The 21,907-nt window shown below is 40.3% G+C and overlaps 1 pseudogene; it reads right to left on the minus strand.

Annotated features, from left to right (window-relative positions):
• Positions 1–3,828: 3,828 nt before the first annotated feature.
• Positions 3,829–15,950, minus strand: LOC149468406 (uncharacterized; annotated as a pseudogene).
• Positions 15,951–21,907: the final 5,957 nt, after the last annotated feature.

The raw sequence follows: 21,907 nt of genomic DNA on the forward strand, positions 1-21,907 counted from the left end.
AAGCTTGTAGGAGGAGTTTTATTTCTGCTCTAGGAGGATGTAGAACCCCTGACCTCTGTCTGGACAGTGCTGATTGGCTCTGTGCTGATCACATGCACTCTACCAAGAAGAAAAAAAAACTTCTAGCAATACACACCAAATTGAACATGTGCAGAGTGTCTCCAAACGATATGTCTTATCAGGAGATAAGAGGGGGACACTGGAAGAAGGGGAGGATCAGAGAAGTCAGAATGAAGCAGCCTTTTTACACAATGCAGAGGATTAACTCCTTAGGTTCCTTAGGTTGTGATTACTGTATTTGTTTGACATTTGAGGGTCAAAACTTTTTTGTTTGGATACATTTTTCCTTAGTTGATACATTTGTAATATTTGAAGTTGGGTTTGTGTAATTAGCATATGGGATACATCTGTGGAGCTTCTATTTGAATGACTTTGATCAGTGGTGGTTTGCACACAGTTTGAGGAAGAGCAAGGAATTGCTGGAAACTGTATAGTTGCTTGGCTCCATAATTTTTTTGAATGTATACTCATGGAATTTTGAAGTAAAGATTTTTTTGAATCAAGAGGATATCTTATTCCATATTTTCTCTCTATATATAATGTATTAAAGGCAAATAAGCCTTTCAATAACCTAGGGAATACCCAATCTTGGTCAAGGAATATAAACATACAAAAAGAAACAACACTACGCTAGGGTAAACAAACAAAAAGCTGCCAGCACTATGAGTCCAGATACATGAACTCAAAATATGATATAAAAAAAAGCACAGCGCTGAAAAATGAGTGGATGTTTACACATGAACATGAGAAGAATGTGAATTTTTATTATGATACAGGATTTATATAGAGCCAACAGTTTACACAGCGCTTTACAACATAAGGGAAGACAGTACGATTACAATACAAATTAATACAGGAGGATACAGAGAGTCCCGCTCATTAGAGCTTATAATCTAAAAGGGAGGGTCAAGAGATACAAAAAGTATTAACTGTGGGGGATGGGCTAATGGACAAAATATATGTACAGTCGTTAGGTGGGGGCAGGATAGGCCTCTCTGAAGAGATGATTTTCAGGGATTGTCTAACAGTGGAAAGAGATGGAGATAGTCGGACACATTGGGGAAGGAAGTTCCAGAGGATGGGAGCAGCTCTGGAGAAATCCTGGAGACAAACATGGGAGGAGGTGACAAAGGAGCTAGAGAGCAGGTGATCTTGAGAGGAATGAAGAGAATGATTTGGTTGGTATTTTGAGACCAGGTTAGTGGTGTAACTAGGGGCTGAGTTGTGGATGGCTTTAAACATTTCTGTAAGTATCTTGACTTTTATTCATTGGGTGAGTGGGAGCCAGTGGAGGGACTGGCAAAGAGGGGTGGCAGACACTGAATGGTTGGTAAGGTGGATGAGTCTGGCATCAGCATTTATGATGGACTGAAGGGGGGATAGCCTATGAAAATGTAGGCCAGTGATGAGGGAGTTGCAGTAGTCACGGTGGGAGATGACCAGGGAGTGAGTTAGAAGCTTTGTGGTGTCATTGGTTAGGAAGGGGCATATCTTAGAGATGTTGTAGAGGTTGAGGCAGCAAGCTTTGGACAGCAATTGGATGTGGGACCGAAAGGATAGTTCAGAGTCTAGGATTACACCTAGTACCCTGGCATGTGGAGACAGGTTGATGGTTGAGCCGTTGATTTTGACAGTCAGTGGAAGGGGTACGTAGGGGAAGAAATATTATGAGCTCAGTTTTGGATAGATTAATTTTCAGGAAGTGGTGTGACAACCAGGCTGATATGTATGTTAGTAGATTAGTGATACATGAGGAGACTGATGGATTGAGCAGAGGGGTACAGAGATAGATTTGGGTAAAGATAGACCGTCTTATTAGATTATGTCCACCTAGTATAGGTCGATTAATGTGATGACTGCCAATAACCTCATTAGCTGAGCATATATCCCAAACAAAGAGGCGTATAGAGAGCATCCCACTGGACGCATTAGGGCTTATGGAAGGCCTTTATAAAATGGTAAGTGGCCTGTCATCAATAGTGCCCCAACGGTGATGAGCCCTAGGAGGGATACACATCAAATATCTCAGATTGGCTTATAACAGTGATGCATGAGTAGTAGATATAGTATAATATAGCACAGCAGGCTTATCAATATGTTGATAGAAGCACAATAAAGAAACTCATCAGACAAATATCATGGATACTTGACCAGCATGGTAGCTATTATAATAAAATCATAGTTGTGCGCAACTGATACTAATTCATAACATAGCTCACCGCATCCTGCCTGTATAGTGTTGAAGATTAATCATTCACTGGAATACTGTGCAGACTGCTTCTAATCTGATAACTGCAGATTCACCTCACTGAGCACCTCATCATAGGTGCAAATATTCCAGTTCCTGCCAGGGAACTCTAATAAAACTAATTCATCTGATATCGAGGAAGGGGACCCTAAATCTGTTAGTTTTTTAGAAAAAGCCACAGCAGAACCCAAGTGGGGTATCCTTAAAATGACCAACAAACACAAATCGTTAAACATCAACAAAGGAATAGAAAAAGGAAAAGAAAAAGATCAGGATCGCGAAACACGCAGTCAGAATTGTCATTAATATCTCTGACTGATCAAATTACACCATCATCGACAGACTTTAGGGTTATTAACCTTTCACAATTCACGCTTGCTGACAGACATTTAAGTCTGCTCCAGAAGGGATTGTCATTTTCGCCTACTAACACTATGAATCATTTTGAAGTGTATAAGGACATTTATCTCTTTCTGAGGAAGGTCTATCTCAGATCATTATATCAGAATACACAAAGTAATTTGGAACCAGGTTGTCCTGGTCCCTCCTCACAAGCAGCTGATCAGCAAGCGCTGGATGATTTGATATCTTTGATGGAGGAGACTGAACTAAGCCAGGGGGAAGATATGGCATCACCTAACCCCTGGCTTAGACCAGCAAATTTATCAATTCGGTCTACCAAAATGCCACAATTTAAGAAAAACAAGCGGCTAAGTGTTTTCTTGGACTTGTTCCATCATGACCTTGCCCTCTTGGATTGGGATTTAAAAGGTGTGGACAATCTGACTCGTGACGAACGTCACGCTCTGAAAGAACTTAAAACAGCACCTGATTTAATTATTAAAACTTGTAATAAGGGAGGCAATGTGGTCCTTATGACCGCAACCAACTGTGATCGAGAAATTAGATGGCAACTTTCAGATGTGTCTACATATATTAAAATAGACTCTAATCCATTTCCAAAAGTGGTTTCTTTACTCAATCGTAAATTGGCTTTGGCACATGAAGTAGGTGATTACAACATTCCTACCATTTACATTATTCCTAAACTCCATAAAAGACTCCTTGATCCTCCAGGACGATCGATTATCTCTGCCATTAAGGGACCCCTCGAGCAAATTGGCAAATACATTGACGCCTTGATAAAGGATATGGTTTTTAAACTTCAATCCTATGTTCAGGATACACGGGATGTATTACTTAAAATATCATAGATTACAGTACCCTCTGGTACACTGTTGGTAAGCATTGATGTTGAATCACTCTATACCTCGATTCCCCACTATTGGGGGATAAATTCTGTTGCCAATTTCCTTGATCAAGCGTATCTGTTGATGGGTGCCCAAAATTAATTTTTGGTCGAACATTTGGAATTTGCATTAAACTTCAACTTTTTCCAGTTCCTTGGGACATCTTATCATCAGGTACAGGGAATTTCTATGGGAGCCCCTTGGGCGCCAGCCTATGCTTGTTTACATCTGGGTGGAAGGAGCAAATTGTTTACCGGTCTCATTATTACCTCAGCCATGCGTTGTTATGGCTGAGGTTTGTTGATGATGTACTGGTACTTTAGACAGGCACTGAGTCAGCTCTTCATGAATTTCTTGCTGAATTGAACCTAAATTATAGGAACATCAGATTGACATATTCATTTGACAAACATCAGATTTCCTTCCCGGATTTACTGATATCTATTGAGGCTGAGACTTTGTGTACCAAGACTTTCCATAAGGAAACTGCTGCTAATACCCTATTACTGGCATCTAGCCATCATCCCCAATCACTCATACGGGGTATCCCCACTGGGCAATTTTTAAGAATCTGCCACAACTGTACTAATTAAGGGGATTACGTGGATGAGGCCCATGATATATATCAGCGATTCCAAGAAAGAGGATACTCACATGGCAACCTCCGTAAATCATGATCAAAAGTGTCTAGGAGGAATCAAAATGAACCTTTGACCGGTGTAATATCAGACTCTCCCTCTAATAAGCCTGCCCCTGTGCGGATCATTACAAGGTATGGAACCCAATGGGAAGCAGTATGCACGGTCCGCACTAAACAATGGCATATACTAACACAAACACAAGAATTTTCTTCTATAGTGGGTTCTAGACCTTTCATGGTGGCAAAACGGGTCATGAACTTACGAGATAACCTTGTTCAGTCAGAATTTGTGCATACTCCCCAAAAAAATTGGCTTACCACCATGGCACCATTGAAGGGTATGTAACCCTGTGGACACTGTACAATTTCCAAATATGTTGACCGCAAGGATACGTTTGCGGATGCCATGGGGGTCAATCAATATCATATAAAACAATTTGTCAACTGTGCCACTACCAGGGTCATTTATATTTTACAGTGTCCGTGTGATACAATTTATATAGGAAAAACCAAACGCCCAGTACAAGTGCATATAGGGGAGCAATGTCAATAGTATATGCAACTACCATGACCGTACTCCAGTGGCAGAACACTTTGCCCAAGCACACCGGTCCTCTCCTAGTGGATTGCGAGTTAAAGCAATATATGCTTTGAAACACTCAATCAGGAGAGGTGACTTTGATACCATACTGCTGCGCAAAGAGAAAGAATGGATATTTAAATTTGGGTCATTGGCACTATTTGGACTGAATAATGAGTGCAGTTTCCAAGTGTTTTTGGATCCGTAGCTCTCTTGTTGTGTCCATATGGATTGGAATTGCCAATGCTCTTTATTCATTATCATTTTTACTTTTTGATTTTTTTTTCATTTATTTTTGTGTTATATATATATTAATTTATACATTAGAATATTTTGATTTTCAATTTTCATTATTACATGCCTTGTTTTGTATGTGGCTCCCACCGCGCGCATTTAGCTCCACATTGTGGGTTATCTGTAAACTTAGAAAAATTGACATAGCCCTAATGTATTGTTTCCTAATATTGTATTAAAAGATGACGTTTTGTTCTTGATTTTAAGGTTATTTTTTCCTGATGTTAACCGGAGGCCATGTTTCCAGTGATTTTTGAAAATGAGGCCCTCCTGGGCTGTAAGTGACTTCACAAACATGGTTCTTCTATCCTGAAGAAGCCCACGTGACTCGGTGGGCGAAACACGTTGACGTCACATCCGGGTGATGTCCGCGCTTGCGCAATCCTGGCTCAGCCGGTTCTCCAGCTGTCTTACCTCCCTGCATGGATACATCTGTGCACTAGCGGATCACAGCATCGTCATCAGATGCCAGCTCGGCCGGTTCTACAGCCACCTTAACTCCCTGCGCCCTCTGCATGGATACATCAGTGTACCCGCAGGTCACAGCATCGCCATCAGACGTTGCATCATAGCCCGGCCACACTGCTGCACGCTCTGCACTATCTGAAGCATGCACCTACCCTGGCGGGAACTGGAATATTTGCACCTATCATGAGGTGCTCAGTGAGGTGAATCTGCAGTTATCAGATTAGAAGCAGTCTGCACAGTATTATAGTGAATGATTACTCTTCACCACTATACGGGCAGGATGCGGTGAGCTATGTTATGAATTAGTATCAGTTGTGCACAACTATCATACTCTACATTTATATATTTTTCCTGATTGTTATCTATTTTAGGCTAGTCTAATTCTATTGTGGTCATTCATTTCTTCCTTCATGCACCACTCTTTGAATATCTATATGCTTACGTCCATCATAGGTCCTTTACACTGTTCCCACTGACTTACAGGAACATTTTCTGAGGTGCCGGGACTTCGGAGCATGGGCGGTCACCCTGCATGACCACGTTATCTTTTTTATCTTTCCGTTGGTGGTGGAGGTGTCAGATATTTTGTGTTTAATTTGTATATTAACTTTGCAATAAACTTTTGATTTTTCTTTGCAAGCTGCGGATTGTCCTCATTGGAACCCCTTGACCAGTGGGATCTCTATCCCCTGGTTTCCCTTCCCTTTTATCCTTCAGTGTCATGATTGGTTCCAAGGACACTACCTTTTGTTTCTGTTTTTCAGTTGGTGAGTCGGCTGCATATATGCTATAATCATTTTGGAGTTATCTCTATGATGGAACTCCACTGTTAATGGTATTGTAGACCAGGAGTTCAAGGAGTTTGGAGGAAAAGGGGAGGTTAGGTGGTTGGAGGGAGAGGAGGTGGGAGACAGGGAGAGAGTGAAGCTAATGATCAGAGAGCAGGAGAGGGTTGTTGGAGAGGTTGCAGAGAGTGCATAAATAGGATAATACAAGGTCAAGAGTGTTGCTATTGGAGTGAGTAGAAGCCTGTATCCACTGCGTCAGGCCAAAAGAGGAGGCTAGATTAAGAAGTTTAGAAGTAGCAGGAGTGTTAGCATTAAAAGGGATGTTGAAGTCTCTGAGAATGATTGTGGGGGTTCAGAAGAGGTAGATGCCTGTTCAAGGGGCCAGTAGATCACACTTTTTGGAGAAACAGGAGAGAGTAGACATTTACAATGTGCCTCCAAAGAGGAGAGTGTCAGAAAGGGAGAGAGGTGAAGTACCTGATAGGTGCTCTGTTGGGAAAGGAGGATTCTTACTCCTTCTCCCTTCCATCCACTGGGTCTGGGAGAGTAAGTCCTGAGAAGGCCACCATGGGAAAGGGAAACAGGGGAAGCAATGGTCAGAATCATAAAGCCAGGTTTCATTAATGGCAAGTAGGTTCAAGGAATTTGTGATAAAGAGGTCATGGAGGGAGGTGAGTTTGTTATAGACAGAGGGGGCGTTTCAGAGGGCACAGGAAAAGGGGAGGCTGGTTTTGGGAGGAAGAGGAATGGAGACTAAGCTCTGTGGATTGCGGCTCCTGCCAGAGGGTGCAAGGTGATGGGAGCATTGGGCACACTTAACTGATGGAGGCCCAGGGTTTTGGGATATATCGCCAGAGGTTAGGAGAAGCAGAAGGGTGAGGAAGGTAATATGGAAATGCTATTGATATGAGAGGACATGCTTCAGCGTCCTGAAGGTTTTATGAGCATGCAGATTTAGAATTAGTAGGAGTTGGTGAGTGCAGTAATAGGGAGAAGACAGAAGGGAGGGTGATGTATGTAAGCTGTGTGGTGGAGAAGAGGGATGAACAAAAGAAACTTTAAGGAGAGCAAATACAACTGTCAGAAGGAGAGGTAGAAAGCGCATGCTACAGAGTAGCAGGAGAGCAGAATAGAGAGAGGGTCACCTGCAGCAGAGTCCCCCTTAGCAAAGTGCCCTTAGCAAAGACTACGTTAACAGTATAAAAAAGAAAAAGGAAAAAAAGTATACACATGGACACCTTATGGAACAAACATTCCTGCATAATAAATCATGTTATTCTAAAATCAATGAATACAAAAACTATAAAAAAAAAAGTGAAAATAAAAATATAAAATGAACCACCTCAATACTGGGCACTTTCACCCCCTTCTGCCCAGGCCAATTTTCAGCTTTCAGTACTATAGCACTTTGAATGATAATTACTCAAACAAGCAACAGGGTACCCATATGAAATTGTTATCTTTTTTTTGAGACAGATAGAGCTTTTTTTGGTATTTAATCACCACTGGATTTTTTTTGTTCTTTAAACGAAAAAAAAAAAGCAAATTTTGAAAAAAGGGCGTTTTTCTTAGTTTCTGCAAATAAGCAACTTTTTTGCAAATAAGCAACTTTCCTTCATACATTTTATTTTAAATTTATACTGCTACATTTCTTTGGTAAAAATAACCCAAATAAGTGTATATTTTGGTCTGTGCAAACGTTATAGCGTCTACAAGCTATGATGCCAATCATTGAAAATTGATCACACCTGTTGCATCTCATTTCTTGAGGCCTTAGCATGCCAGGACAGTACAAATACCTCCCAAATGACCCCATTTTGGAAAGTAGAGAGACTGTGGTATTTAGTAAGATGCATGGCGAGTTTTTTGAAGTTCTAATGTTTTTTCCACAATTCTTTGGAAAATTAAGAAATTAAATAAAGTGTATTTTTTTGTTCCTCAAAAATGTCATATTAACAAGTTATTTCTCACACATGGCATAGGTATATTGCAACCACAACCCAAAACGCATTCTGCTACTCCTCCTGAGTATGACAATACCACATGTATGAGACTTTTTTACAGCCTAGTAACAATGAAAGGCCCAAAATCCAATGAGAACCTTCAGGCGTAATCCACTTTAAGACCAGGCCACCTTCTGAAACTTTTGTTTACAAGTAGAAAACAGTATTTTGTTAGAACGTAGAACCCCAAACATTATATATTTTTTATCAGAAGCCCTAGAGATTTAAATGGTGAGTTTTGCAAATTCTCATGTCACACGGTATTTGCGTAGAGGTTTTTCAAAAGCAATTTTACACACAAACACAAAAACACATTTTAATATATTTTACTGCACACAAACACAATATAATACCTGATTTTCTGGTAAAATATAAAATATAGTGCTGGGCCAAGTAAATAGATGCCAAACATTTAAAATTGCGCACACTTGTGAAATGGCCCCAAAGTTCGGTATTTAAAAATCTCCATAGGTGACACTTTGTAAGCCTTTTCAGGTTACCAATTTTGAGTTACAGAGGAGGTCTGGCGCTAACGTTATTGTTTTCAGTCTGATGTCATGGCAATACCTCACACATTTGGTACGATCACCATTTACAGTGCGTAAGGAACCAACGCGCACATTTGACTTTGCATGTGAGCATGGGGGGAGGGGTGCTTTAAATTTATTTTTTTGTTGGTGGGACACTGGTATATTCATAAATGTTTTTGTGCACTTGTACACTCTGACAGATGTTGATCATCCATTGGCGGACACCAACAGATGTTGATGTTGCAATGGAACACTATTGCAAATGTTTTTGTGCACTGGTGAAAAATGTTGATTGGACACTGGTACAGATGTTGATGTGACACTTGGGCAGGGACAGATGTTGCTTGATGTACTGTGTGGGGATGGCTGAAATCTGTATGTTCTCTGCATAGCTGAACAGTTAAATCATCAGCTATGCAGAGAGCTGTCAAAGGCTGCAGCATCTCCCCCCCCCCACACACACTGAGATTTTATTGAGCTCAGCGGGAAGCTCTGACACAGAGACATGTGTCTCTGTTGCTGTTTACGCTGAGTGATGGCTGTGATTGGACACAGCCATCTTGTCATCAGGAGGGCCAATCACAGTGCCCATGTCTCAATCACAGTCATCACAGGATCGCACCGCTGTTCAGCTCTGAGGCCGTGTGAGGCGCACTTTCTGACAGGACGTTCAGGAAAGTCCACTCAGAATGGGAAAGTTCCCACCTGGCCATTTATGTACAGTGGCCGAATGGGAAGTGGTTAATGAAAAGTTTGCGCCCAGTATGACCAATCTTTTTAGTCCCTTCGGGAGGGGGAGGCTGTTTGGAGAAAAACACCTGTTCAATTGCAGCTTTGGAGAAGGTCATCCTCCTTTGGGAGGGCGACCTGTCATCCTTGGAAATTTGTTTCCAAGAGTTAAATCAAAATGACAGGGGCATCTCTTTACAATATGAGGCTAGTAAACATCAGATTCATTTTTGGATCTAAATATCCAAGTACAAGAGAATAAGTTGGTAACTACCACTTATTTCAAAGTGACAGATAGAAATGGGTATATACCCCGATCCAGTTTCCATCATTCTTCATGATTGAATGTGGTACCCAAAAGTCAGTTTCAATGCATTAGACGTAACCCGGACCAGTGTCACGCTTTCTTGATGATTTCTCTGCATGGCTACCCTACTTTCTCTCCTCTGAACCACCCACTATCATTCTTGGAGATTTTAACATCCCCATTAATGTCAACAACCCGGCTACATTACAACTCTTTACCCTAACCTTAACTTTTGCATTAGCACAATGTATACAGTCCTCCACTCAATCTGATGGGAATACATTATATCTTGTTTTCGCCCATCTTTGCACTCCCTACAATCTCGCAAACACCCCCTTTCCTCTCTCTGATCACAATATCATCACCTTCACAGTCTCCTCATCTTCAAACACTTATCCCTCCAAGCAGCAAACAATTACCTGCAGAAACCTTCACAACTTGAACCCTGCTCCTTTCCACTCTGCAACTGACCAACTCTATGACAGAATCTCTCCCCTGTCCTGCCCTGACCTGGCCACTTCTGTCTACAACAGTTTGCTTTCATCCACACTAGACTCACTTACTCCTCTAATAACACAAAGCATCAGGCCCTGACCACTACAACTTTGGCAGACTGATGACACCAGAAATCTTAAACGACAGTGCACTGGAGCGATTGTGGTGTAAAACCAAATCTCACCAAGCATTCACCCTATATAAATCTGCTTTCTTAGCATACAAATCCTCCCTCCATGCTGCCAAACAAGCCTACTTTGTCACTCTCATCAATAGCTTATCATCCAGTCTTCGTCGTCTCTTCTCTACTTTTAACTCTCTACTTTCTCCACCTTCACCTCCACCCAGCACCTTACTCACTGCTTATGAGATTGCAAATCATTTCAAAAGCAAGATTGATGCAATTTGTATGGGCATTGCCACTGCACAGACATCCATCCCACTTAGCATACCTTATACTAAACCTCCCTCAACACTTTCCTCGTTTGACCTTGCTACTCCTGAAGCGGTCAATAAGGTTTTCTCAGAAGCCCGTCTCACTACCTGCCCCCTGGATCCTGTCCAACTACTACGGTCACCCTCTTCTTCCATCCTATGCTCCCTCACTCAAATCTTCAATCTCTCCCTCTCTAACGGTGCCTTCCCCTCCCCTCTAAAGCATGCACACATCACTCCCATACTTAAAAAGCCCTCCCTGGACCCCACCAACCTGAACAACTTAAGACCCATCTCCCTGCTCCCATTTACCTCTAAACTCTTAGAACGCCTAGTCTACAATCGCCTGAGCTCCTACCTCACTGACAAGAACTTTATTGACGCTTTACAGTCTGGCTTTCGCTCACTCCACTCCACTGAAACTGCCCTAATAAAACTCACTAATGATCTACTAACTGCTAAAACCAATGACCACTACTCCATACTCTTACTACTTGACCTCTCTGCGGCTTTTGATACTGTTGACCATCCCCTCCTCCTCAAAAAACTCCACTCTCTTGGCCTCAGAGACTTTGCTCTCTCCTGGTTCTCCTCCTACCTATTGCAGCGCTCCTTCAGCACTACTTATAACTCTGGCTCCTCCTCTTCACTCCCTCTTTCTGTAGGGGTCCCTCAAGGTTCCATCCTTGGGCCCCTACTCTTCTCCATCTACACCTCCTCCCTTGGTCACTTGATAAACTCCCATAGCTTTAAGTACCATCTCTATGCTGATGGCACACAAATCTATCTTTCTACCCCTCACCTCACCCCTTCAGTCTCCTCTCACATTACTAACCTACTAAGTGACATATCGTCATGGATGTCACTCCACTTCCTCAAACTCAATCTTTCCAAAACTGAGCTCTTAGTATTCCCTCCAGCCCGTGCCCCCTCCCCTGACTTCTCCATCAAGATCAATAACACAATCATCAGTCCCTCCCCTCATGCCAGGGTGCTAGGTATAACCCTAGACTCCCATCTGTCCTTTCAGTCCCAAATCCAATCGCTGTCCAAATCTTGTAGACTTCACCTCCGCAACATCTCCAAGATATGGCTGTTCTTAACCTCGGAAACCACTAAGCAATTTATTCACTCCCTTGTTATAGCTTGCCTTGACTATTGTAACTCCCACCTCATTGGCCTACCTCATCGCAGTGTATTCCCTCTTCAGTCTATCATGAATGCTGCTGCCAGACTCATCCACCTTACTAACCGTTCTGTATCAGCCACCACTCTCTGCCAATCCCTCCACTGGCTTCCCATTGCCCACGGATAAAATTCAAAACATTATTCAAAACATTAAAAATAACATATAAAGCCATTTATAACTCTGCCCCATACTATCGCCTACTCTGCTCACTTTTAGGCGATCTCTGAAAACCTATTTCTTCAGGGAAGCCTATCCTGCCCCCAGCTAATAATGGAATCTTCTACTCTTCCTATCAGTCCATCCCGCACAGTTATTACCTTTTGTACCACTAACCCCTCCCACCTAGATTGTACGCTCCAAGGAGCGGGGCCCTCCTATCCCTCTTGTATTGAACTGTATTGTTGTTGTATTGTCTCCCTTTATATTGTAAAGCGCTGAGCAAACTGTTGGCGCTATATAAATCCTGTATAATAATATAATAATAATAATAACTGTTCAAATCTGACTGATTTCTATGAACAAGCTACCACCTTGTAATCCAGATTCTTAGAAAAAGGCTATGTTGAGAAAGATCTTGATAATGTCATACACAAGGTTGGTAATATGGATAGGGACAGATTACTACATGCAAAAGCTTTGGGGGCCAATATGGAAACTAGTAGATTTAGTTGGTCTGTGATTAGAGGTTTCTCTAACCAACATTTTTCTATTAAAACAATTTTCAAAAAACACTGGGCAGTTTTAAAAAAATATAGGGTGTTAGGTCCATCACTTCCAGATCAATTTGTCTTCTTTTCAGTCATATCAAGCTGGACCAGCCTACCAAGTTGACAAGTTGTGACATGTTCTTCTACATATGTAATTTATTTAATTCAATGTCCATGTAAAAAGCAATATGTGGGCAGCACTATGCGTATGTTACATGTGTTTCTCGCAGAGAATATAGGAGATAGCAAACATGGCTTTAGGGGTTATAATCTCTCTAAGCACTGTGCCAAGTACCATCAGAAAAATCAAGAGGGCACTCTTTTTATGGCAATTGAAAAATATACCCCACATTGGAGGGGGAGCCATATTAGGAGAGTCATATCTAGATCTGAGACATGTTGGATTTACAGTATGAAAACAAATATTCCTTTTGGTCACATTGTGGACTGGGATCTCAATTGCTTCATAAATAATAGTTAATAAGTCCCTTATAGCTTATTTTGCTGGATAGTTATATTTGTTAATGACGTTCCTGTGTCTGCTCAGGTGTGACATAATATTGTATTTTTTTTCATTAATTCTATATTTTTAAATTATTTTCATAGTTTTTGTTTTTATTGATTTTAGAATAACATGATTTATCATGTGGGCATTTTTGTTCTATAGTGAGTCCATGTGTATACTTTTTTTCCTTTTTCTTTTTTATATTGGTAATATATTCTGTTATATTACTTTTATGTGAGATATTTCTTTTGTCCTGTGGTGGCGCTGCTGAAATCCATTTGTATTTGATCTATTCTCTTACACTTGGCTGACCTCCATTAGTCAAGATGGCAGCCGTTTGCTACATATTTGCTTACTGCTTGATGGCTCGTCCTAAGCCTGTCCCCTAGACAAGTTAATCTCTGACGAAGCGTGTTGGGTGGGGCTTCCGAAGGTGATGTCATCATGCAAGTGAATTGTAATTGGATAGGGATCAATCTCTGACCTGCAGCTTGCCATAGGAATGCCACACTTGATATCTTTTTTCTGTTAAAGCCTTTATCCTGTGAGTATCTCTTCTATTTTCTTTATAAATTTTATATAGCACTATAGTTTTACACTATGGAAGTGTTTTCTTTTATGTCTCACCTGAGTGATCTGTGGAGGCAATCTCTTACCCTTGCATCAGTTTTGAGGGGATACCTTATTGGATGAAATATTGTCTTTTAAAAAACACTGTCTGACCTATCAGTTTCATGCAGGGGTCATTGCATTCTGGTAAGCAGCCATGTTGTGTTTTCCTTCAGATTGTTGACTTTTTTTCATCGCAAGCCGGAGTATCCAGACATCATTTCACATTTTTTTGCACTTTTGGTGGTGTTATATGATCAAGAGGAGTTCATTATCTCATTAGCACTTTTACCATAGTTTTTTGCAGTTTATCTAAATTATTCACATTGATCTCATATTCATGTGTAAACATCCACTCATTTTTTTAGCACTACACTTTTTTTCATATTAAGAAAAATGAACATAAATTTGCTTGTACATGATTAGATGGTGGAAGTCAGCAAAGCTTCACTTCATTTGCTAAGCTAAGGGAAAATTCCCTTGCAAAATGAAAACTCTTGCAGTGAAAACTCTATTTGCCTATTTGCCTTTAGTAAATAAACCCCCTAGTCTAAGAACAGGAATGTATTTGAAATTACATAGTAGGAATTAATTCAAATATTGTCTGTACCTACTGAATTAATTGAATTGATTATAATGTCATTCAGACTAGTCTTAACCAATTTTTAACATTAAAAATTAAATCCAAATAAGAGAAATCAGATACTGAGCAAAAAGGTGGGTGAAAACTACTTTATAGCAATTACCTAGCAAAAAGACGAATGACAATAAAGTCAATCAGGAACACTCAGCTCATTTTTGAACAGTGTAATTTAATCAAAGTAATCTTAGTTTACTATCCTTTTAAGCAAAACTCCTTGAACACTCCTTCACTCTGCATTTTCTATACAAACAGCTTACTTTGTACTCTGTCTGAAAACTTGTTCACAAACTGGACACTCCAATAATGGCTTGGAATTCACCACTGTCATCCATTGTCAATCAAAAGTATGGTGGATCTGGTGGGGAAAATAGTCGCTCAGTACCCCACCAGGCTCTACCCACCAGGTGATTTAAACAATTTCCCAAATATGGGAATAATGACTTATTTGGGCAATACCCTCACCACTACGTTCCTTTGCTCACATTAAACTTTTGGCTGGAGGAATTTGCCATCCCACAGCTGAATGGGGTCAGGGATAAAGTCTTGGGCAGGAAGCTGTTGCATAATGTACATGACAGCTTCCCAGCACAGCCATGCCCCACTCTGAGTGCTGGCATACCTTCATACACCAGCTCAGAGCTGGTTTTAATTGCTGCCAGTTTCCTAATCTGTGAACTGGTGGTAATTCTTCAAGAATCTGTCACTGCCATAGTGGAAGGAATTAGAACAACTTTAATTTGCCACCTATGTTGGCACTTGGCAATGTTACCAAAACTGATGCAAATACTTGCCTGGATTGGGTGCAGGTAGACCTAAAGGGACATACTCCCAAGAAAGTGTTGTTATGACTTTATTGAATTTCCTAGAATATGCTTTTACATGGTACTGTTGTGCTGTGACAGTGAATCCTGTAAAGCAATCAACAGCAACAACTAACAATACCATACACATATTGGGGAATGTTGCAGACAAAACAACATTTTCATCAATTAGTGAGTGTGTCTGATCCTTCACAGCGGCCTTCTAGATCTCTAACTGAATTATGTTTAGAAAACTCAGCTGCTCCCTGGGAAAGTCTGGGGATAAATCTCCCTGATAATATTGTTGCAGTTTTGTTGCAAGTCTGAACAGTTTATCATCAGCAAGCACTGCAGGCTAAAAAGGATTTTAAATTTCCCAAGTACAGTGTTCATGCCACCAAATCTACTGCACAACTGAGCAATGATGATGTCTAAATTGCCATAAAAAATTGCAGTGTTGAATAAGCTCTCTGGACCCTCCAATCTTTCATCATCACACAATTTATTGCAGTAGCATATGACTTTTGCAATTCTTTTACTCTCAGACTTTGCAGAGATACACCATTTCTCTGAAGTGAGCTGGCAGTTTTGCATCCTTAAAATTATTTCTGTACTTGATAAGAGTTGCTATGGCATTGTGTATTAAATGAGCAGGTTTGAACAGATCCATCTTTTCTGACTGTTGAATTTTTAAATTACATTTTATTTGTTTAATATTTTGCTCTGTAGGACAGCATGGAAAATGGTCTTGAAAGTCTCACATTTTTTCTTAAAAATCTCCCTTTATTTTCAGTGGATATTAGATATAGTCATGACAGAGCTGTTGCAACATCTAGGATATGAAACCAGGAATATTGTGATGACCACTGTGAGCGTGCAAGTGTTTTGGTGTCACAAAAGATTCAGCAGGGGAATTGATAGAATGGATCATATTGAATGCCCAACCTACAAAAATAAAAAATAAAAAAAACAAACAAAATACAATGCCTGTTTTCCATGAACAAAATTGAACACTTCAGGAGGGAAAACAACATAATTTAATCCTAAATGTAAGGTTATTAATTGTAGAATGGACATGAAGACTATTACTTTCTTTCCTTAGTATACAAGCTTGAACATTACACTACTCTTTTCATCAGCAGCATTATAGCCCTTCGTTGATCTGTTGCAGTGTTATAAACTAAATGGTGAACATTCTCACTTGGAAAAATCTATAAAACATGTTCATAATTCAAGAATAATGTTTAGCACCAATAGGGAATTAGTCCTTCACGATTCACCACCAACACATTGATGGAAGAAAAACTTTTTAGAAATTGACCTCTTGTATGAAAAGGTCAGATTGATGTAAGCAACGATAGACTTTCTCCAAATTACCTCCTTTAAATGCATACGTATCAACTTTGTTAGATGTTCTTGAGTTCACCGAACCTCTCATACATCTCACAATGGGTGAAGGAACAAAAGAGCAAAGCACAAATAGCAGAATTCAATTTATTAAGATTAACATAAGAAATTAGAAGTGCAAGCAGCACTATATTAAACATAGCCCTGCATGGGACTTTGTTCCAGTTCCTGTTCATTGCTTTCTCTACAGTTGATATTCAAAATATCAAGGTGTTTTATCACTTCAAACACCCCAAACACCTCATATAGGATGATGTTTTGACATTTATCCTTTTGAACAGAAACATATCAGCAGATGCAGCATACAGTTGTGTCCAAAATTATTCAACCCCCACTGAAATTGAGTGTTTTGGCCAGTTTGACATTGCTTTTGATCATTCAGTCATCTTGCTTACATTTACATTAAAGAGGCACTTGTAGGTCAGACAAATATAACATAACAGTTATAATGAAATAACCACAAATGTCTTTTCTGTGCTCACAGCATTATCAGTTTTATTCAACCCCCAAGTGACATTCAATCTTAGTACTTAGTACAGCATCCTTTTACAGTTATAACAGCTTTTAAACGTGAAGCATAGCTTGACACAAGTGTCTTGCAGCGATCTACGGGTATCTTCGCCCATTCTTCATGGGCAAAGGCCTCCAGTTCAGTCACATTCTTAGGCTTGCGCACTGCAACTGCTTTCTTTAAGTCCCACCAGAGGTTCTCAATCGGATTTAAGTCTGGTGACTGCGATGGCCACTCCAAAATGTTCCAGCCTTTCCTCTGCAACCATGCTCTAGTGGACTTGGAGGTATGCTTGGGATCATTGTCCTGTTGAAAGGTCCAACGTCTCCCAAGCCTCAGGTGTGTGACGGACTGCATCACGTTTCCATCCAATATCTCCTGGTACTGAAGAGAATTCATGGTACCTTGCACACGCTGAAGCTTCCCTGTACCTGCAGAAGCAAAACAGCCCCAAAGCATGATTGACCCTCCACCATGCTTCACAGTAGGCAAGGTGTTCTTTTCATCATAGGCCTTGTTCTTCCTCCTCCAAACATAGCGTTGATCCATGGGCCCAAACAGTTCTAATTTTGTTTCATCAGTCCACAGAACACTATCCCACAACTTTTGTGGTTTGTCCACATGGCTTTTGGCATACTGCAGTCGACTCTTCTTATTCTTTGGAGACAGCAAGGGGGTACGCCTGGGAGTTCTGGCACGGAGGCCTTCATTACGCAGTGTGCGTCTTATTGTCTGGGCTGAAACTTCTGTACCCACATCTGACAAATCTTTTCTCAGTTCCTCAGCAGTCACACGGGGACTTCTCTCCACTCTACGCTTCAGGTAGCGCACAGCAGTCGAAGTCAGCATCTTCTTTCTGCCACGACCAGGTAGCGTTTCAACAGTGCCCTTTGCCTTGAATTTGCGAATGATGCTTCCTAAGGTGTCTCTTGGTATGTTTAACATCTTTGCAATCTTCTTATAGCCATTGCCCTTCCTGTGAAGAGAAATCACCTCTTCTCTTGTCTTCCTGGACCATTCTCTTGCCTTCACCATGTTTGTAACCACACCAGTAAATGTCTAGAAGGAGCTGAGTATCACAGTCATTTTAAAGCTGCCTAATTGGTGCTTATTATGCTTGATTGCTGCTCGGTGACATCCACAGGTGTTTTCAATACCTGATGGAAAGCACCTGTATGAACCTCTGTTCTTCAGAGTGGTAGTCTTTAAGGGGTTGAATAATTGTGGCAATGAAGAAACCACATAAGAACCATTTACTACTGTATTACATAAACAATTGATGTCATTTTAGTTGCATTTGGGTAGTTACAACGTCCTTGTAGGATTTGATTCTGAATACAATTCCAAATGTACACTATAGTCCCTAAACCCCTTTACAGCATTGGGGGTTGAATAATTTTGGACACAACTGTAGCTGGGCAACTTTTAATATACTCTGCATTTAATAACCATTATGATTGAATAAAACTGTAAGGTTTTAATTTCAGATACAATTCAATTTCCTACATACTTTACAAGGATATCTATTATTTCATTCTGTATTGTGGCATTCAGGTATCTAACTGTGCCCTTTGGTAATTGGAGAAATGCCTTCAGAACATGGTCATACTGTGCAGGCAATTCAACGATGGAGAGAAAATTGCCATTACCGCTTTGCCCTGATCACTCTCTGTGTTCTGTGAAGGCTAGATGAGCCATTACCATTGTCAGGGTGTCATTAAGTATTCTTTGTTTGACCTCAAGAAAGGATTTCTTTAAAAATGTTTCCATCTTAAAATTTGCTTCTCATTCTCTCAATACATAGTTTTCTTTAGTCTCTACTAACTTGAACCTGAACTATGACATACAGTGGCAAGAAAAAGTATGTAAACACCTTGAAATTAACTGGTTTTCTGCAGTAATTTGCCAAAAAATGTGATCTGATCCTCATCTAAATCACAATAGACAAACACAATGTGCTTAAGATGATAACACAAAACAATTCAATTCTAATTTTGAATACAGGCATTAAACAGTCACAGTGGTGGAGAAAAAAGTAAGTGAACCCATAGACTAATTACTTCAACCAAAGCTCAATGGAGCCAATAGTTTGCACACCTAGAGTCCAGTTAATGAAATGATTTTGGGGGCGTAATTTAGAGCTACTTTGATTTATAAGACACTCAAACATTTTAAGATTGCTGTTCATAAGAAGAATTAGCTGATGTTCATAAGAAGCATCAGTACTGTGGCTACTCTTCCTAGAAAAGGGAGCCCAGCCCACATGACTCCCAAGGCACAATGCAGAATCCTCAGTGAGGTAAAGAATAACCCATGAGTAAAAGCTAAATACTTGAAGACATCACTGGAACTGGCAAACATCTCTGTTCACTACCATATGTAATTCTTTGAACAGCCAGGGTGTCCATGGCAGAACACCACACAGGGAAGGGGCTGCTCTCCAAATAAAAAAATGGCTGTATGCCTGAAGTTTGCCAAAGAGTACTTTGGCAAACCAAAATGCTCCTGGGAATGTGTTTTGTACAGTGATGAAAGTAATTTTGAATCTTTCAGGAAAAATACTCTGCAAGGTGAAAAAAGGGCACAACTTACCAACATCAAAACATCATTCAAACAGTGAAGTATGGTGGAAGACCATTAAACATGTGCTGCTTGTTTCATTCCGAATTGAAATTCTGCCACATTTTTATTATTTGGAAATTCAGATGTATCCGAATTTCCAAATACTGCAGTAATGAATTTCAACAAATCTGAGTTAAACATTAACAAAATTATTTTGTTTCATTCAGATGTTAGAAGCAGCATTAAATAAGAAGAGTTTAGACTGAAGTATCACTAAATAAGAAGAGTTTAGACTGCAGTACATCCACCAACCTGAAGGTTTTCCTGTGATATTTCTTCAGGCTGACCAGAGACCATTGAAAAGCAATTTGTCCCCTGTTATGGGCTCTACATAGCATGCTGGGGAAGATGACATCTCTTACTGGTTGCCAAAATCTTATGAGGTTTTGGTGGTCATTTTAACATGGAAGTGAATAAAGGGCAGATTCTGCATCACTCAGATACCTTCATTGTGGGAGTAGGACATGCAAGGAACCCTTATGAATAGGGAGAGAGTAGGAGCTGTGTTAGGGAGGGGTACCTGATTAGGAAGAAAAGAGCAGGTTTCTCCTTACAGGGTGTCTCCTCTACCAGCATCTTTAAACTGTCTCCTACCAGCAGTCACATAACTGCATGGACTTTGGGTTGATGAAGTAATCTTATACCCCCTCCAAAGGAATTGCTCCTCAGGCATTCTGTGGTTTGAAAGCTTGTATTATATTACTATTTAAAAAGTGCCTTGCTGATAATCTTCACCTTTTCTGCTTGAAGAAGTGTAAGACTTGTAAAATAAATAGTGGCATTGCTGTAAACTGCCTTATTTTTGGGCTAATTCATATAATGCAAAATAAATGTTTAAGTATTAACTTCTCTCAAGTGTTAGCTGTCATTCCTAGGATACACTAGTTAGGCCCCACTTATAGAATACTCTCATCTTCAGCTGACATTCTAAGTGAGCTGATCTAAAATCTGATCATGTTTCTAACTGGTTACTAACCTAGGCATAAAAAAAATGGGAAGCATGTAAAAAAAACTGCCTATTTTAGTTCAAGAATTTTTCTCCTCTTCCCTTTCAGTTTTGCATTTTTTACAAAAGCTCAGGTGTTGATAAGTATAATGCGTGTTTAATTATCTACTCAGCCAGGATAACCAGTAAATAAACTAGAACATCATACAGTTACAGATGTAACAAGATGTAAAAAAAATCTCCATTTCATCTTATTATATACTCTTTAAAATAATTCATTGTATTATAACATATGTAGCATCCTCCTCTAGTTAAGCTGCTATGCTTAAATTTAGTTTTTGGCTTCACTGCAGTCACTGGAGCAGTAATTGATTAAGTTTATCTGGTCAGGGTTTCCTAGCTGGTTGTTTAATTACTCTCACTTGCTTCTGGAAGAAGAGTCAAATGACAGTATGAATATTTATCATGGCTGCCAATCCCTGGAAGTAGGGGTCCAGAGGGTGGTTGGGGAGGTGATAAATGTTTGGGAGGCCTTACCAGGGTGTTCTTTCTTCTCCAGGAATGGTTTCAGTACCCCTAGGGCTACTGCCCCTGAGAGATAGCTAGTGAGATGAGAAGTTGCAGTCTGGGTTTCAGGAGGAGCTGGGCTGAGTGTTTGAAGAAGATTGCTAAAGGATTATTTGCTGGACAGCATCATTCTGGAGTCCTGGTCTGCAGAAGGATCCTTTGTCTCCCTCACTGAGGAACTGCATGTGAATGTTGGGTGGCAGACAGCTCCTGGGTCATTGTAACCTTGATGTGGACTCTTGGGTGTGCAAGGGCTAGAAGGGGAATAAGTGTCAGAAGCTTCTATATGGACTGGGACTGCTCTCATAGAGTCCTAGATATACTGGCCATCCCCTCTTACCTCCAGAAAAAGCTGCTTAGAGAAGATCAGTAAGAAGCTGTCCTCCTGTTATTTTGTTTGCTATCATTTGGAGTATCCTGATCCCTGAACCCCTCTCCTGTTCAAGTTATTCAGCAAAACTTTCTAAAAAGACATTCCCTAGACTGAGCCTGTATTGTTGGTATCCATGGAACTGTGTACAGTTGTGTCCAAAATTATTCAACCCCCACTGAAATTGAGTGTTTTGGCCAGTTT

Source organism: Staurois parvus, unplaced genomic scaffold, assembly GCF_062004578.1.
Source record: "Staurois parvus isolate SC_StPar_1 unplaced genomic scaffold, SC_StPar_1.0 ptg000087l, whole genome shotgun sequence".
In the NCBI taxonomy this organism is placed as follows: Eukaryota; Metazoa; Chordata; class Amphibia; order Anura; family Ranidae; genus Staurois; species Staurois parvus.